Genomic DNA, 17,798 nt, shown 5'->3' on the forward strand with positions numbered 1-17,798 from the left:
ACCCTAAGTCAGTGATGGCACCTAAAGCAGGGAAGGAGGGCAGAGCTGATCAAAAAGTTTTTTTTGTTTGATAAAATGGAATTTTTCATGAAAAAAATTCTGGTCCAGTCAAAAAAAAGTTTCATGTTTTTGCCAAAAAACCCTAAAAAACACAAAGTGTTTTGGATTTGCACAACCAAAAATAAAAATTTTTCTATTTTAAACTGTAAATTTTGGGTTGTTGTTTTTGGTGTTAAAAAACCAAGAACAGAAATCAATTGGTTCTTTCTTAAATAAAAAAAATATTTTTTTTAAATAGGGTTTTTTATTTAAATGAAATACTGGTTAATTTTAAAAAAAATAAATTTATTTAAAATTAAATTTGAAATTCAAAACCTATGTTAACGCCTAAACTTATAATAATCTATCATTCAATTTAAACACACACAAAAAATATTCATCAGTACGTTTGCTGCCAAGTGTTAAGAAAGTCAAACCACTGAACTGGTGGAAGTCACTGGCTAAGACCCAGAACCACAGTTTGCTGAAGTGCTAAACAAGCTTTTGAAAGCAGGAGTCTCTTTTGGGGGTACAGAAAAAATATTTTCTTCACTTCAGCTTGTTCACCCAGTTTAGTTCAATAATTAGTTCATACAAAGTTAAGAAACCAGTTCGAAGTTGAAAAAGCAGAAAAGTTTGTTTTCCCCTTCCAATCTATGAACCAAAAACAAGGTGTTAGAGGATGAGATTTACTAGTTCTAAAATCATGAAGGACATAACTGAAAACAATCAATTCAATATACTACTCCTACAGATAATACTTCCTATGTTTAATAAATCAATTTATTTTAAATGCAAACCATGTTTTGATAATTTTTTTTTTGCTTATGGTACCAGCTCATTTAAGGTAATTTAATTTAAAAAAATTAAATGCTGTTTTTGTGCATTTTAAATTCAATTTGAATGTCAATCCAAATAGAGCCTGAACCAATCACAATCAAATTAATCATCTAGTAAATAAGAATGGCATCACTCACCATTTCCTAACAGAATAAAATATTAAAAATTAACAATCTGAATAAATGTAAGTCAAGCTAAATAACTGCTTATATAAGCAATACATATAGTGTCGCCTCCTGGTTAGCAAAAGGAAACACCAATTTTAGTGTAAAGGTTCCATTTAGTTGCAAATCAACATGTTTTAATGGCTACCAAACAATGAAAAAAATCAACCTTTCTTTAGGAAAATAACAGAAAAGGAAAAACATAGAAGCATAGGGTTAGAAGGGACCGCAAGTGTCATCTAATCAAATCCCCTGCCAAGATGCAGGATTTGTTGTATCTGACCCATCCCAGACAGACGGCTCCAGCCTCCTTTTGAAAACCTCCAGTGAAGGGCTTCCACAACTTCCATAGGCATCTGTTCCATTGTCCTACTGCTCTTACAGTTGGGAAGTTTGTCCTGAGATTTAATGTCAATCTGCTATGCTGTAGTTTGAACCCATTGCCTCTCGTTCTGCCATCTGTGGCAAAAGAGAACAACTTTTCTCCATCTTTTTTATGGTAGCCTTTCACTTGTTTAAAGACCGCTGTCACGTCCCCCCTTAATCCCCTCTTTTCCAAACTAAACATACCCAGTTCCTTCAGCCTTTGCACATATGGCTTGCGGTGCATTCCATCCCTTTGATCATCTTTGTCACTCACCTCTGGATTCTTTCCAGTTTCTCTACATCCTTTCTATACATTGGTGACCAAAATTGGACACAGTGCTCCAGCTGAGGCCTACCCAGCGCTGAATAGAGCAGTACTGTCACCTCCTGTGACTTGCATGTTATGCCTCTATTAATGCAACCTAAAATTGCATTTGCTTTTTCTGCAACACCATCGCATTGCTGACTCATGTAGGGGTTGGGATCCACCACAACTCCCAGATCCTTCTCAGCCGTGCTGCTGCCAAGCCAGTTATCCCCCATTCTGTATTTGTGCATTTCGTTTTTCTTCCCTAGGTGTAGCACCTTAGATTTGTCTTTGTTGAATTTCACTTTGTCTGTAGCTCAGTTCTCCAATTTATCAAGAGCCCTCTGAATTAAAATGATTAAAATAGTTTCCTGCTTGCCAATTAAAATCAGCAATTAAAAATCAATCCACTCTGCCAAAAAAACAAGATAGGGGTTTGATGAAACCTTGAAACACTAAAGAAAAGCTTTTGACAACAATGATAAAAAATTGCTTTTGTCACACTACCAACAAATAGTTTCCCAACCAGCTTGGGGCGGGGAGTAATGGGGGGGAGAGACAGGGTGTCAAGGGACATAAGAGGCACCTGCTTATACCAAACACTACACATCCAGATCAGCCACAGACACATTAAGAAGCAGTGATTGCTGTACCCTGTCAGGAGCTGGCTGGGCAGGGAACTGATGGGCAGGATCCCCTGGGAAGTTACTATGAGGGGGAAAGGAGTCCAGGAGAGCTGGCTGTATTTTAAAGAAGCCTTATTGAGGGCACAGGAACAAACCATCCCAATGTGCAGAAAGAATAGTAAATACGGCAGGCGACCAGCTTGGCTTAACAGAGAAATCTTCGGTGAGCTTAAACACAAAAAGGAAGCTTACCAGAAGTGGAAAGGTGGACAGATGACCAGGGAGGAGTATAAAGGTATTGCTTGAGCATGCAGGGGTGTAATCAGGAAGGCCAAGGCATAATAGGAGTTGCAGCTAGCAAGGGATGTGAAGGGGAACAAGAAGGATTTCTACAGGTATGTTAGCAACAAGAAGGTGGTCAGGGAAAGTGCGGGCCCCTTACTGAATGGGGGAGGCAACCTAGTGACAGAGGATGTGGAAAAAGCTGAAATACTCAATGCTTTTTTTGCCTCAGTCTTCACAGACAAGGTCAGCTCCCAGACTGCTGCACAGGGCAACACAGTATGGGGAGGAGGTGAGCAGCCCTCAGTGGTGAAAGAACAGGTTAGGGACTATTTGGAAAAGCTGGACATTCACAAGTCCATGGGGACGGATGCACTGCATCCGAGGGTGCTGAGGGAGTTGGCGGATGTGATTGCAGAGCCACAGGCCATTATCTTTGAAAACTTATGGCAATCGGGGGAAGTCCCAGACGACTGGAAAAAGGTAAATATAGTGCATCTGAAGAAGTGTTTTTTACCCACGAAAGCTTATGCCCAAATAAATCTGTTAGTCATTAAGGTGCCAGCAGATTCCTTGTTGTTTTTGTGGATACAGACTAACACAGTTACCCCCGATACTTGATCTGTACCCTTGTTTTTCAGATGCGGAAACCGAGGCATGGAGCAGATAAGCAATTTCTCCCAGCCAATCCACAGCAGAGCCAGGAATAGAAACCAGGGCCTTGGTCTCAGTCCCAGGCCCCAATCACCAGACCATGCTGCCCCTGAAGTTTTCCAACCCCAACTTTTCAGCCCTGAAAGCCTTGAAGTGAAATAGATTACAAAGACATTAACAGTACATCAGAACCTCAAGGCCCCAACCGAGATAGCACCCCACTGTGCTACACACATACAGCAAGAGACAGTCCCTGCCCCAAAGATCTTACCACCTAAACAGACAAAGGAAGGATTCTTATCCCTTTTACAGAGATGGGGAGCTGAGGTGCAGAGACGAAGGCCTTGTCTACACTAGAAAAATGTTGTGGCTATGCCAGCAAACCCTGCAAGCGGAGCTGCAGTGCTCACCAGCAGAAGAGCACTTTTGCCAGTGAATCTCATGCTGCTGAAATAAGCTACATTGGTAAAAGCACCTTCATGCCAGCCTAACTGCGTTTACAGTAGGGCTTTCACCAGTATGGTAATGTCATAAGAAATAAATATATGTAACTATCACACCTGTAACTGACTTTGGGAACATATGGAAAGGATCTCCAGCCCCCTACTGTTACAGGCAACCCCCTTATATTCTCCCGTGCATGGAGTTATGATTGCTGTTACTACACTGGCAGATGTTTTAAGCATAGACCTGCGCTAAGAGACCAGCCCAAAGTCACACAGGGTGAAGTCTATTTCCTGGGCCCTAGCCCCACAGAGAGAAGTGCAGCATAGTCCCCAGTGAGTTCAGGTGTCTAAAAGGCCTATCAGTCCTCTCTGCTCCATGTGGTTAAGTTGACAGCATCAACAGTGTTGAATCAACACATTCGTCTGATATTTCAATATACACATTCCTGTTGCTCTAATTAAAAACCAACACACAAAAAAGCATTTAACTAGTTTGCTTTTCCATTAGGACCAAGGCAGCGATAATCCTATTCCCAGTGGGCCCATGCCCATGCCACTAACGACAGTGAGCGATTGTCCAATAACGTCAACGAAGACAGGGAACGGGCCCAGCGCTTTGAGACCCACCCCCCTCAGCAGGTCTCAGAGCCCGGGGGCTAGCCCAAGTGGGAACATCTACACTGCTATTCTTTGCCCTGTAGCATGAGCCCAAAGCCTTCTCCAATAACTTATTATCCACTTTGCAACAGGGGAATAAATTATAAATGTAGCGTGAAGTCATTCTGACCCCAGTCTGAGCAGCTGGGTTTGAAAGCTACATATGAAATCATCTTCTTTTTCCTTTACGCCGCTTTTCCACACTATAGGAATACAGCTGAGTTCTCTTTTGGACTAGAAAATGCCAGAGAACTTTGGGCCAGATCATCAGGTAGCGTAAATCAATGGACTTCAACGGAGCCACCCTGATTTACACCGCCTGAGGGTCAGGTCCTTTAAGCATGACTGCATCTAACATAGAAAGCAGCAGATTGCAGCCGATATGAAATGTTTGGCACTCTCTTTCCTGAGGTGCAAACACAGCATTGTCTAGAAGCTAATCCGCTCTGTGGAAGCAGGGATTTAGTACAATGTTTCCAAGGAGAAAAAGATAAAGGTTAGAAAGACAAGTGGAAATAAACAATTCTCAGTCAGTCACTGACGTTCCACATTCCTTGATTCCCACCCTAACAAGCACAAGAACTGCAGGCTCTTTTCCCATTTCTAACACAATGGGCAGGGAGGGTTAACAAACATAAAACCAGCCACACTGGGTCAGACCAAGGGTCCATGTAGCTCAGAGTCCTGTGTTCCAGCAGTGGCCAGTGCAGATGCTTCAGAGGAAATGAACAGAACAGGGCAATTAGCAAGTGGTCCCCCTGTCATCCGGTCCCAGCTTCTGGCAGTCAAAGACACCCAGAGCATGGGGTTGCATCCCTGATCATCTTGGCTAATAGCCATTGATGGATCCATCCTCCAGGGACTTATCTAATTCTTTTTTTTAACCCAGTTATACTTTTGGCCTTCACAACATCCCCTAGCAATGAGTTCCACAGGTTGTGGAGCGGCGGCCAACCAGCTGAGCAGCGGGGGACAGCAGAGCAGCACACAGCAGGAGTTTGCCTGGGATTGGTGAGTATCCGAGTGCGTGTTTGCTGAGTAAGTATCCGAGCGTGTGTTTGCTGGGAGGGCAGTGTGAGAGCCTGAGCGAGTGTCTGATTGGCTGGTAGCCTGCAGGGGGCGGGCAGTGGGGCTGTCTGTTTGTTTGTTTCAGGGGAGCCTAGCTGTTTAAAAATAGCCAGAGCTTCCGGAACCAGCTGAGCAGCGGGGAACAGCAGAGCAGCTCACAGCAGGAGTTTGCCTGGGAGTTCGCCTGGAGTGAGCCCAGTGAGGCTTACATCTTGCCAACTTCTCTGAGGAAGCTCATAGTAAGAAGGTGGTATGGAAGGGAGGGGTTCAGCTATTGTGACCTGCACTGGATGTGCCATGTTTGTCTTTCTTCCACAGGACAGAAGCGACTTTGTGTGTACAAAGTGCAAGCTGGTCTCCATACTGGAAGAGAAGATTGAAGGTCTGGAGCAACAGATAACGACCCTGCGTTGCATACGAGAAACGGAGGATTTTCTGGACAAAAGTCAGGATATGCTTCTACGGGCACAAAGCTCTAAAGATTTAGAACAGGTTGCACAGCGGAGCCAAGAGGCTAGTGAAGAAGCTTGGCAACATGTGACCTCCAGAAGAAGACGGGGGAATGTCTGGGTTCCAGCAACGCGGACACAGGTAACTAACCGCTTTCATGTTCTCTCCACAGGTACTGTTGCGGAGAGTGGACCAGATGATATGTCCGGGGGGAGAAAGCAGAAAGAGACTCCGCTGGTTGGAAGGCATGAGATGCGCTGTCCTGAGATGGGGGGTTCCACGACCACCACTCCCAAGAGAAGGAGGCGGGTGGTGGTGGTCGGGGACTCTCTACTCCGGGGGACTGAGTCATCTATCTGCCGCCCTGACCGGGAAAACCGAGAAGTCTGCTGCTTGCCGGGGGCTAAGATTCGCGATGTGACGGAGAGACTGCTGAGACTCATCAAGCCCTCGGATCGCTACCCCTTCCTGCTTCTCCACGTGGGCACCAATGATACTGCCAAGAATGACCTTGAGCGGATCACTGCGGACTACGTGGCTCTGGGAAGAAGGATAAAGGAGTTTGAGGCGCAAGTGGTGTTCTTGTCCATCCTCCCCGTGGAAGGAAAAGGCCTGGGTAGGGACTGTCGAATAGTGGAAGTCAACGAATGGCTACGCAGGTGGTGTCGGAGAGAAGGCTTTGGATTCTTTGACCATGGGATGGTGTTCCATGAAGGAGGAGTGCTGGGCAGAGACAGGCTCCACCTTACGAAGAGAGGGAAGAGCATCTTTGCGAGCAGGTTAGCTAACCTAGTGAGGAGGGCTTTAAACTAGGTTCACCGGGGGAAGGAGACCAAAGCCCTGAGCTAAGTGGGAAAGCGGGATACCGGGAGGAAGCACAGGCAGGAATGTCTGTGAGGGGAGGGCTCCTGCCTCATACTGAGAATGAGGGGCGATCAGCAGGTTATCTCAAGTGCTTATATACGAATGCACAAAGCCTTGGAAACAAGCAGGGGGAACTGGAGGTCCTGGTGATGTCAAGGAATTATGACGTGATTGGAATAACAGAGACTTGGTGGGATAACTCACATGACTGGAGTACTGTCATGGATGGTTATAAACTGTTCAGGAAGGATAGGCAGGGCAGAAAAGGTGGGGGAGTAGCACTGTATGTAAGGGAGCAGTATGACTGCTCAGAGCTCCGGTACGATACTGCAGAAAAACCTGAGTGTCTCTGGATTAAGTTTAGAAGTGTGAGCAACAGGAGTGATGCAGTGGTGGGAGTCTGCTATAGACCACCGGACCAGGGGGATGAGGTGGATGAGGCTTTCTTCCGGCAGCTCGCGGAAGCTACTAGATCGCATGCCCTGGTTCTCATGGGTGACTTTAATTTTCCTGATATCTGCTGGGAGAGCAATACAGCGGTGCATAGAAAATCCAGGAAGTTTTTGGAAAGCGTAGGGGACAATTTCCTGGTGCAAGTGCTAGAGGAGCCAACTAGAGGGGGAGCTTTTCTTGACCTGCTGCTCACAAACCGGGAAGAATTAGTAGGGGAAGCAAAAGTGGATGGGAATCTGGGAGGCAGTGACCATGAGTTGGTTGAGTTCAGGATCATGACACAGGGAAGAAAGGTAAGCAGCAGGATACGGACCCTGGACTTCAGGAAAGCAGACTTCGACTCCCTCAGGGAATGGATGGGTAGGATCCCCTGGGGGACTAACATGAAGGGGAAAGGAGTCCAGGAGAGCTGGCTGTATTTCAAGGAATCCCTGTTGAGGTTACAGGGACAAACCATCCCGATGTGTCGAAAGAATAGTAAGTATGGCAGGCGACCAGCGTGGCTTAACAGTGAAATCCTAGCAGATCTTAAGCATAAAAAAGAAGCTTGGAAGGTTGGACATATGACCAGGGAAGAGTATAAAAATATTGCTCGAGCATGTAGGAATGAAATTAGGAGGGCCAAATCGCACCTGGAGCTGCAGCTAGCGAGAGATGTTTAGAGTAACAAGAAGAGTTTCTTCAGGTATGTTGGCAACCAGAAGAAAGCCAAGGAAAGTGTGGGCCCCTTAATGAATGAGGGAGGCAACCTAGTGACGGAGGATGTGGAAAAAGCTAATGTACTCAATGCTTTTTTTGCCTCTGTCTTCACGAACAAGGTCAGCTCCCAGACTGCTGTGCTGGGCATCACAACATGGGGAATAGATGGCCAGCCCTCTGTGGAGAAAGAGGTGGTTAAGGACTATTTAGAAAAACTGGACGTGCACAAGTCCATGGGGGAGGATGAGTTGCATCCGAGAGTGCTAAAGGAACTGGCGGCTGTGATTGCAGAGCCATTGGCCGTTATCTTTGAAAACTCGTGGCGAACGGGGGAAGTCCCGGATGACTGGAAAAAGGCTAATGTAGTGCCAATCTTTAAAAAAGGGAAGAAGGAGGACCTTGGGAACTACAGGCCAGTAAGCCTCACTTCAGTCCCCGGAAAAATCATGGAGCAGGTCCTCAAAGAATCAATCCTGAAGCACTTACATGAGAGGAAAGTGATCAGGAACAGCCAGCATGGATTCACCAAGGGAAGGTCATGCCTGACTAATCTAATCGCCTTCTATGATGAGATTACTGGTTCTGTGGATGAAGGGAAAGCAGTGGATGTATTGTTTCTTGACTTTAGCAAAGCTTTTGACACGGTCTCCCACAGTATTCTTGTCAGCAAGTTAAGGAAGTATGGGCTGGATGAATGCACTATAAGGTGGGTAGAAAGCTGGCTAGATTGTCGGGCTCAACGGGTAGTGATCAATGGCTCCATGTCTAGTTGGCAGCCGGTGTCAAGTGGAGTGCCCCAGGGGTCGGTCCTGGGGCCGGTTTTGTTCAATATCTTCATAAATGATCTGGAGGCTGGTGTGGATTGCACTCAGCAAATTTGCGGATGATACTGAACTAGGAGGAGTGGTAGATACGCTGGAGGGCAGGGATAGGATACAGAAGGACCTAGACAAATTGGAGGATTGGGCCAAAAGAAATCTGATGAGGTTCAATAAGGATAAGTGCAGGGTCCTGCACTTAGGACGGAAGAACCCAATGCACAGCTACAGACTAGGGACCGAATGGCTAGGCAGCAGTTCTGCGGAAAAGGACCTAGGGGTGACAGTGGACGAGAAGCTGGATATGAGCCAGCAGTGTGCCCTTGTTGCCAAGAAGGCCAATGGCATTTTGGGATGTATAAGTAGGGGCATAGCGAGCAGATCGAGGGACGTGATCGTCCCCATCTATTCGACATTGGTGAGGCCTCCTCTGGAGTACTGTGTCCAGTTTTGGGCCCCACACTACAAGAAGGATGTGGATAAATTGGAGAGAGTCCAGCGAAGGGCAACAAAAATGATTAGGGGTCTGGAACACATGACTTATGAGGAGAGGCTGAGGGAACTGGGATTGTTTAGTCTGCAGAAGAGAAGAATGAGGGGGGATTTGATAGCTGCTTTCAACTACCTGAGAGGTAGTTCCAGGGAGGATGGTTCTAGACTATTCTCAGTGGTGGAAGAGGACAGGACAAGGAGTAATGGTCTCAAGTTGCAGTGGGGGAGGTTTAGGTTGGATATTAGGAAAAACTTTTTCACTAGGAGGGTGGTGAAACACTGGAATGCGTTGCCTAGGGAGGTGGTGGAATCTCCTTCCTTAGAAGTTTTTAAGGTCAGGCTTGACAAAGCCCTGGCTGGGATGATTTAATTAGGTATGGGTCCTGCTTTTGAGCAGGGGGTTGGACTTGATGACCTCCTGAGGTCCCTTCCAACCCTGATATTCTATGATTCTAAGTCGTGCCTTATGTTTGCTTTAAACATGCAGCCTATTAATTTCATTAGGTGACCCCGGATTCTTGTGTTATGTGAAGGGGTAAATAACACTTCCCTATTCAGTTTCTCCACACCAGTCATGACTTTATAGACCTCAATCATATCCCCCCTTAGTCATCTCTTTTATAAGATGAACAGTCCCTGCCTTTATAATCTCTTCTCATACCGAAGCTGTTCCATACCCCTGATAATTTTTGTTGCCCTTCTCTATACCTTTTCCAATTCCAATATATCTTTTATGAGAGGGCTATCCGAACTGCACACAGTATTCACGATGTGGGTGAACCAGGGATTTATATAGGGGCATTATGATATTTTCTGTCTTATCTATCCATCTCTTTCCTAATGGTTCCTAACATTCTGTTCAGTTTTTTGACAACCACTGCAGATTGAGCGGATATTTTCAGAGAACTATCCACAATGACTCCAAGGTCTCTTTCTTGAGTGGTAACAGCTAATTTAGACCCCATAATTTTGTATTTATCGTTTGGAAACCATTCTGTGGGCATTACTTTGCAGTTATCAACACTGAATTTCATCTGCCGTTTTGTTGCCCAGTCACCCAGTTTTCTGAGATTCTTTTGTAGCTCTTCGCACTCTGCTTTAGACGTAACTATCTTGAGTAATTTTGTGTCATCTGCAAATTTTGCCACCTCACTGTTTACCCCCTTTTCCAGATCATATATGATGTATCTGGCATTGTACAAGCCACAGAATGAGACAGTGGAAAGAGCTGGCAGTCTAACAGATGGGCACAGAGAAGAGGAGTGCCAAAGTGGAGACAACTCAGTGCTTTATGAATATGTTGAACAACACTGGTCCCAGAAGCTAGGAACGGGCGACAGGGGATGGATCACTTGATTCCCTGTTCTGTTCATTCCCTCTGGGGCACCTGGCATTGGCCTCTGTCGGAAGACAGGATACTGGGCTAGATGGACAGTTGGTCTGACCCAGTCTGGCAGTTCTTAGGGCAGATCCTGTGGGGACCCCTCTATTTACCTCTCTCCACTGTGAAGACTGACCACTTATTCCTCTTTTTGTTTCCTACCTTTTAACCAGTTATGAATCCATGAGCGGAGCTTCCCTCTTATCCCATGACAGCTTACTTTGACTTTGGTGAAAGGCTTTCTGAAAGTCCAAGTACACTATATCCACTGGATCCCCCAGGTCCACATGCTTGTTGACCCCCTCAAAGAATTCTAGCAGATTGGTGAGGCATGATTTCCCTTTACAAAAGCTGTGTTGGCTCTTCCCCAACAAATTATGTTCATCTGTGTGTCTGACAACTCTGTTCTTTACTATAGTTTCAGCCAATTTGCCTGCTACTGAAGTTAGGCGTACCGGCCTGTAATTACCAGGATCCGCTCTGGAGCGTTTTTTAAAAATAGTTCTTAATGAGATATCCTTCAGTCATCAGGTACAGAGGCTGATTTATATGATAGGTTACAAACCACAGTTACTATTGTCATTCTGCAATTTCATATTTGAGTTCCTTCAGAACTCTTGGGTGAATACCACCTGGTTCTGGTGACATATTACCATTAAATGTATTGATTTGTTCCAAACCTCCTTGGTGACACCTCAATCTGGGACAGTTCCTCAGATTTGTCACCTAAAAAGAATGGTTCACGTGTGGGATCCTCCCTCACAACCTCTGCAATGAAAACCAATGCAAAGAATTCATTTAGTTCTGCAATGGCCTTGTCTTCCTTGATTGCTCCTTTAGCACCTTGATTGCCCAGTGGCCCCACTGACTGTTTGGCAAGCTTCCTGCTTTTGAAGTACTTAAAAAATGTTGGCTCTTAATTTTTGTGTCATAAGAACATATGTCTCATTTACTAGTTGCTCTTCCAGTTCTTTTTTTGGGCTGCCTAACTACACTTTTACACTTGACTTGCCAGAGTTTATGCTCCTTTCTGTTTTCCTCAGTATGATCTGACTTCCAATTTTTACAGGATGCCTGTCTGCCTCTAACAACCTCTTTTACTCTGCTGTTTAGCTGTGATGGCTTCCCCCGGAGGGGGATGGGAAGGAGAAATACATTTAGGTTGAGCCTCTTTGGCGGTGTTTTAAAATAGTTTCCATGCAGCTTTGCATGCGTTTCACTCTTGTGATTCTTTAAATGATAGAACAGTGCTACTAGGCACTAGTGTCTCTTCCTTTTGTGAAGTGCAAGTGACACTCGCTCACTTTTCACAACATGAGGCCTCCTAATGGTCCAAGCAGAAACTATAACCATAAATCTGATCTGACAATTGAATCTGCCCAGATGTTATGCTCATTTGTGGTGCCTAGGAGCCAGGGCTGCGCTTTGCTAGGCTCTGTACAAAGACAGACAGGTCCCCGTCTCAAAGAACTTATAATGTAAGTAGCCCTCTGTCCCCATGCAGAGCCGTAGTGAACTCCGTGGCAATGAAAGGGTAGGGGTCTACGTGAACCGTTCCCATCGCAGGATCAGAGCCCTGTTTTAGAGAGCTCCCTTTGTACGCCTGTCCCAAGATGGCTGAGAAGGTCACAGTAACACGACAACAAACAGCAGAGGGAAAGAAAGCTGGAGGCATCGACAAGGGAGAGAACGGCTGCTTCCAGCAGAGATTTGAAGTGAGAGGGAAAGGCTCCAGGGCTGCACCGGACGGCGGGAGCTGCAGGCTCACAGGTCAGCGGTGACCAGGGTACATAGCAGGTCAGGGAGGCCATTTCTAGGGGAGCAGAGGGGTCCTGGAGGTCAACTAGAGCAAGTGCCTGGAGAGCTTTATAAACCGCAAGGGTTTTGAACTGGATCCTGAAGTGAGTTGGCAGCCAGTGCTCTTGGCAGATGGGCCGATGCACGTGCACTCAGGAGATACGAGAAGGCCGCGAGAAGCGCCCGGTGCATGCTGGAGCATGGACAGCAGGGACCTGGGGAGTTGGAGGAGAAGGGGGTTGCAATGAAAGGAGAGGAGCTGACGGCACAGGAGAGGAGGAACTGTAGGCTAGGAAAAGCATGTCTCCTACCCCCGTGTGTATAAACTACGCAGCATCCCATACCAGGGACCGGCTCCAGATTCATCACCAAAACCCAGACCTGCCCCGAGTACAAACTCTGCTGGGATCTTTCCTGAGGCTGGTAAAAGGAGGAATTAAATCACCACCATCCCTGCCAATGAGCCCATAGTGCCGTTTACCCAAAGAATTCTACTATGCACTAATTCCACTCAACATCCCCCGCCCCAAAGGGGTTTACGGTCCAGGATCCTATTAGCAAAAGGCCTTCTGAAGACACAGGAAGTGGGAGTTGTGTCAAGTTAAGAGGGAGGACAATTGATCAAATCCCAGCTTTAAAAAAAAAAAAAAAAAACAGCCACTCTCATTCAAAGTTGCAGCAAATCCATCTGAAAATGGATGGTCTGTATCTTCCACAGGACTCTGGGAAGACGCTTTATTACTAGGACGGTCAGTTAATCGCAGTTAACTCATGCTAGTAACTCAAAAAAATTAAAAGTCAGAACAAGCATTCCCATGACACTGTTGTAGCTGGCGTCGCAAGATATTTTACAAAGATTCATATGCCTCTTCATGCTTCAGCCATCGTTCCAGAGGCCATGCTTCCATGCTGACGATGCTTGTTAAAAAAATAATGTGTTAATTAAATTTGTGACAGAACTCCTTGGGGAAGGATTGTATGTCTCCTGTTCTGTTTTACCCACATTCTGCCATGTATTTGATGTAAAAGCATAATCGTCAGATGATGACCTAGTACATATTGTTTGTTTTAGGAACACTTTCACTGCAAATTTGACAAAATGCAAAGAAGGTACCAATGTGAGATTTCTAAAGATAGCTACAGCACTCAACCCAAGGTTTAAGAGTCTGAAGTGCCTTCCAAAATCTGAGAGGGACGGGGTGTGGAGCAGGCTTTCAGAAGTCTTAAAAGAGCAACACTCTGATGTGGAAACTACAGAACCCGAACCACCAGAAAAGAAAATCAACCTTCTGCTGGTGGCATCTGACTCAGATGATGAAAATGAACATGCGTCAGTCCGCACTGCTTTGGATTGTTATTGAGCAGAACCCGTCATCAGCATGGATGCATGTCTCCTAGAATGGTGGTTGAAGCATGAAGGGACATATGAATCTTTAGCGCATCTGGCATCTAAATATCTTGAGACGCTGGCTACAACAATGTCATGAGAACACCTGTTTTCACTTTCAAGTGACATTGTAAACAAGAAGCAGGTGGCATTATCTCCTGCAAATGTAAACAAACTTGTTTGTCTGAGCAACTGGCTGAACAAGAAGTAGGACTGATTGGACTTGTAGGCTCTAAAGTTTTACATTGTTTTATTTTTGAATGCAGGGGTTTTTTTGTACATAATTCTACATTTGTAAGTTGCACTTTCATGATAAAGAGATTGCACTACAGTACTTGTTAATTGAAAAATACTATTTCTTTTGTTTTTTACAGTGCAAATATTTGTATTTATTTTTCATTACAAAGTGAGCACTGTACACTTTGTATTCTGTGTTGTAATTGAAATCAATATATTTGAAAATGTAGAAAACATCCAAAAATATTTAAATAAATGGTATTCTATTATTGTTTAACAGCACGATTAATTGTGATTAATTTTTTAATCGCTTGACAGCCCTATTTATTACATGCCACGTACTCAGAGGACTCCTTCCCTTTTAATACAATAACAAGCCTGAACCTGTATCAATCAGCTGTGGGTTTATTGCTGCAGATGGCTGCAGATATTCTACCCTTCTTTAATTGCTGGGCCGATCTCAGCAGGAGGCGTGAAAACAAGCAACGCGACAGCAGAGGAGCCGAACGATGAACGGGAACCGAAACTGGGCATGTTTCCAAAACTGATCTTGCTGATCAAAAAAAACCAAACAGCATTTGTTGCTGCCAAGAGATCCAGGCCAGATGCAGGCAACACTACAGCTTCTCAGCTTGAGGATAATCAGACTTTTAAGGCCTGACGGGACCATTTTGATCACAAATGCTGACTTCCAGGATAATACAGGCCAGAGAGGCTCACTCGATAATTTCTGCATCAAGCCCTAACTTCTGTCTGGGCTACAGCAGGACTTCTAGAAAGACATCGAGTCTTGACTGAAAGAGGTCAGGGCCGGAGAATCCACCATGACCGTTGGTAAGCTGCTCCAATGGTCAGTTACCTTCTGTGACACTGCACTCCATATTCTTCACAGTGGCACCATTATAATATGATGATGACATAATTATGCTGCATGTGGTACAAGATGTGTCTTGTGAGAGGTCATTGGACAAGTTATGATTTGCTGAATACGATTATCCTATTTCTGTGCATGTATCATTTTTGTATGTGAAGTTATAAATATTGACTATGTACCCTTATTCCAAATTTAGTTACACCTGGGTGACCCTCACTAGGCAAGATGCTTCCGTCTAGACAGCTGGATGTGAAGGACCTATTCAAGGTAGTGGGACATTAGTGGAAATAATAGCCCTTAGGACAGCGTTCACCAACCCATCGACCATCAACTGGTCGATCCTGGGGATTCTTCCAGTCGATTGTGATCTCCGGGTGCGGCAGCACAGCGGGGCTGCCTGCTGCGGCCCCACGCTGCTTCCGGAAGCGGCCAGCACACCCTTGTATCCCCATGGGATGGGAGTCTCCATGCACTGCTCCTGCCTGCAAGCACTGCCCCTGCAGCTCCCATTGGCCAGGAACAGGGAGCTGTGGCCAATGGGAGCTGCAGGGGCAGTGCCTGCAGAGAGGGGCAGCATGCAGTGCCACGTGCCCCTTCTGAGGGGGCATGTCAGCTCCTTCTGGGAGCAGCGTGGCTACGTGGTGCACTACTGGCTGAGGGGGAATGGAGAGGGGGCCCGGCTCGTGATGGGGATGAGGTGCCAATGTGCCTTTGTGGGCCCGGGGTAGGCAGGTGGCCGGCCTTAGCCCCACTGCGCTGCCAACCGGGAGCTGATGGAGGTATGTATCCCCCAACAGGAGCCCGCACCCCAACCTCCAGCACTGAACCCCCTTCCCCATACCCCCTCCTGCACCCTGAACTCCCTTCCCCATCCCTAATCCCCCTCCCAGAGCCAGCAGCCTATACCCCCTCCTGCACCCCAACACTCTGCCCCAGCCCGGAGCCCACGCCCACTCCGCAAACCCCTCGGCCCCAGCCCGAGCGCACACCCCCTCCCAACCCCCAATCCCCTGCCCCAACCTGGTGAAAGTGAGTGAGGGTGGGGGAGAGTGAGCAACAGAGAGAGGGGGGATGGAATGAGTGGGGCAGGGCCTCAGGGAAGGGGCAGGGCCTCGGGGAAGGGGCAGGGTATATCCTAAATTCAAAAAGTGATCTTGGGTGTAAAAAGGTTGGAGACCCCTGACTGAGGAGAGAAGCTTATCCTCCACCTGGTGAGCCTGCCCGAGAACCCTCCAGCCAGCCTATGGACAATGGCTGCTATGATTCATCGGGACATGCAAGGGCTTGTGATAAGACCACATGACACTGAACTCCATTTTGGTACCCATATTTTTCCCCAAACTGGACTGGAGCTGAGTTTGGAACAAAGGGTTCCTGCCCTATAGAAAAGCTATACAAGGTGGGGAGTGGCATCATCTTGTCCCTCAATCCCTACACAAGAGAACCCCTGGAAACACATGAGGAACAAAGACGGGACTGGGGGAAGTGTTGGTCCCAGGCTAAAGGGATTTCTAGCCTGTGTATGGAAACTTGGTGGACCGCTTGTATCATCAGTCAGGGTGAAAACTGCTAATTCAAATCCCATCCGTCTAATATGTTAGACATAGTTTGTGTTTTTATTTGCTAAGTAATCTGCTTTGATCTGTTTGCTATCCCTTATAATCACTTCAAATCTGTCTTTCTGTAGTTAATAAACTTGTTTTATGTTTTATCTTTACCTGCGTGTTTTGAGTGGAGTGTCTGGAGCAAATCTCAGCTCAGTTAACAAGGGCTGGGGTGCATATTCCTCTCCACATCGACGGAGGGGCAAACTGGGTAATAAATTCACAATGGTCGGGTTTTTGAACAGGGCAGGATGGTAGAGCTCTGGGGTCCTAGGCTGGGAAGCTGGGGATATTATAGCTGTAGACTCCCTATTGTTGGCTCATTCATAAACCTGCAGCTGGGTAGGTGCCTGTCTGTGTGAATGCTGGTGGGAGTTTAGGACCGGGAGCGGTCTGCAGTTTGTCACAGCAGCACAGTGAGGCTGGTGAGTCAGAGGGCTCAGCGGTACCCCAGTTCCAGACTGCACCCCAGGGGTGACAACCCATCACACCCTCATTGTTCAAAATCCCACCTTCTTTGTAGTCCGAATTTGTCTAGCGTCAGGCTCCAGCCATCGGATCTCATTCTTTTCCTGCTAGGTTCAAGAGCCATCTGCAGTCAGAGGTCTCTTCCCCATACAGGTAACTTCTAAACTGTGATCAAGTCACTTCTTAATAATCTTCTCTTGGACCAACTCGAGAAGCAGTCGCAGGAAAGCACTAAAACCAACCCGAGGTCCGTTCCTCCCTCCCTTCCTTGCTCCTCTGCAGAGCATGCAAGTTCGCAGGAAACAGCATGGTGAAATGCAAAGAGAAGGTTTAACGTTCGCCACCCGGGAACACTCAGCCCACTGCCGATAACCATTTCGTGAGTCCTACAGCCCTTTGTCTAAATCCACAGGTTTTAAACACGCGGTCTGGGCAGAGCCCCATAGGGTACATCTACAGAGCCTGCAGCAGCCAGCCCCCCAGCCTGGGTCAGCAGACTTGGGCTAGCACCAGCCCCTCACTCTAGGCTTTAGAGCCTGAGCCGCACTTTCAAAGCACTGTCTACGCAGCTATCTTTAGAGTGTTGGCATGAGCCCCACTCCCAGGCTGGGAGGCTTGCTGCCATGGGCTGCGGAGACAGACCCATGAAGGGCAGATCCCACTAGGTGCTGACTACCAGTACTTCCCAGAGACATCAATGAGAGAGGACCTGGGGGTCATCTTTGACTTGGCCTCTCTCCAGAGCCTCACACCCAGGTGAGGCTGCAGATTCGTCTCTGCAGAACATCTCTCAAATCTTTGCTTACCATTCACGCAGCTCAGACC

The 17,798-nt window shown here is 46.6% G+C and overlaps 1 protein-coding gene across 5 annotated transcripts in view; it reads right to left on the reverse strand.

The window, feature by feature from the left end:
- ADISSP (adipose secreted signaling protein) overlaps nucleotides 1-17,798 on the reverse strand; it is a 142,545-nt gene that overhangs the window by 48,386 nt on the left and 76,361 nt on the right. The window lies entirely within an intron of this gene.

Source organism: Eretmochelys imbricata, chromosome 4, assembly GCF_965152235.1.
Source record: "Eretmochelys imbricata isolate rEreImb1 chromosome 4, rEreImb1.hap1, whole genome shotgun sequence".
Taxonomy (NCBI): domain Eukaryota; kingdom Metazoa; phylum Chordata; order Testudines; family Cheloniidae; genus Eretmochelys; species Eretmochelys imbricata.